This window comes from Sarcophilus harrisii, chromosome 5 (assembly GCF_902635505.1).
Source record: "Sarcophilus harrisii chromosome 5, mSarHar1.11, whole genome shotgun sequence".
In the NCBI taxonomy this organism is placed as follows: domain Eukaryota; kingdom Metazoa; phylum Chordata; class Mammalia; order Dasyuromorphia; family Dasyuridae; genus Sarcophilus; species Sarcophilus harrisii.
Window position 1 is genome coordinate 110,347,815 of NC_045430.1, and position 1,707 is coordinate 110,349,521.

Genomic DNA, 1,707 nt, shown 5'->3' on the forward strand with positions numbered 1-1,707 from the left:
AAGAATTTTATTCTATTCTAATCCTTTTAATTCTTGTTGATATATCAGGGCTGATCTTTGATGGCAAAGGCTAATGACTGGAAAAAATTCAATTAAGTGCTGACTTTACAGTGGGTCATCAGCTGTTCACAATGTCCCAGGAACAAAGAACATAGTACAATCAGTGTTTAGCTGGCCTAGAATACTGTTGATAATAAAGAACTAATTAAAATTTTTCTTTTAAAAAAATAAGAGGGATAGGTTTGTTAAGGAGTCAAACAATCTACAATCTTTATTATAATGGTTTTTTTTTAAAAAAAGCACTGAAAGAAATCTAAGAAAATTAATCTTCCTATAATTAGCATTAGAGCAAAACCAAGAGAAATAACTTTTATCCTACACTTATGAAAGAAGAAATGGTTGCTTTAATATTTCAATTGGCAAGGCATTTGTTCTACCCAGTAGAAGATTTTTTTCCTCCTTCAAGGCTGTCACTGTCAGAAGCCACTATTTCCCTCTTCTCATAATAGGTAAAGACATGTTACATGGTGGTCTCTGTAGACGAATGTAGAACACTATGAGACATCGCAAAAAATTGTAGGCCCACGGATTATATTGGGAAATTAATAAAGTATAAAAGAACAATGGATGGGATAAAGTTCTTTTGACACTTCCCCCCTCCACCTCTCCAAACTGATCTATTAGTGACCAGACTTAGAATTTGCCTAAGTAGGATAAGCTCATGAGATCATAAACTTCAGAGCTGAAAAGACTTCAGAGATCACCTAGTGATATAATACCCTTCTCAAAATCAATTCACCAATTAACTAAAAGTAGCTTTTATAAGGGGATATTTACTAAGAAAACCTCTAAAACCAGCATCTTAGTGTCAGAGAGGAGAAAGTGTGCTCAGACTCACAATGATTGCTTCTCATCAAATTCATTAGGTGTGAGATAGTTATAATGGACAAGTTATTCCCTTGCTTGTAGGACATAGCATCTCAAGAGCTGAGTAGCTTCACTTCTGGGATCAGTCCCTTAGGTCACTCCTCAAGGCTGGCTCATCTGCCATTAGGAGAAGAAACGAGGTGTTCCATATTCACAGTCACATGGTGGTGAACAGCTAGAGAAATGCTCTCTTACTCAGTTTTACAGCATTTCTTTTTCCTCACTTGAAAGTACCCAAGGAGACTGAACCTTCATCTGTTGGTATCTCATACCCACATTCACTTCCAGCTCACCTAATAACTAGAGTGTTTATGAGCCCGACAATAAGTTGACAAGAAACAGAAGATACCATTACATGCTCTGAGTGTGTAGGAAAAAGGCTGCCCTTCTCTCATGCACTCTCAGAAGCAGGATCTCCATGTTTCTCCAGGGGTTGGTACCAGGTAGATACTAGTCAGTTAAGTTCTTACTGGATGTCAGGCATATAAGCACTGGTGATACAAAACAAGGCAAAAACACAGTTTCTGTCCCAAAGGAGTTTACATCACAATGGGAGAGATGACATAAAAACCAACTATGTGCAAACAATATATACAATGTTAATGGGAAATAATTTCAGAGGGAAAGTACTAGGGAGTATGCTTCAGGGACTGGTAATTTTTTGGAAAATCCCTTTCTTCATTACATTAGCTTCCTTGAACTCTTAAGGATTTTAAATACCAAGGAAATATTAGAGGGAAATATTCCTCTTGCACAGAAGTCTGTTTTTTAAAGTACAAA

General features: G+C 36.7%; 1 long non-coding RNA gene across 1 annotated transcript; it reads right to left on the bottom strand.

Annotated features, from left to right (window-relative positions):
* Positions 1-386: 386 nt before the first annotated feature.
* On the bottom strand, positions 387-1,430 carry LOC116419267. Its single transcript, XR_004229525.1, has 2 exons — positions 899-1,430; positions 387-534 (listed from the first exon to the last, which is right to left on the bottom strand). It is a non-coding gene; the product is annotated as an uncharacterized LOC116419267 (long non-coding RNA).
* Between the last annotated feature and the right edge of the window lie 277 nt (positions 1,431-1,707).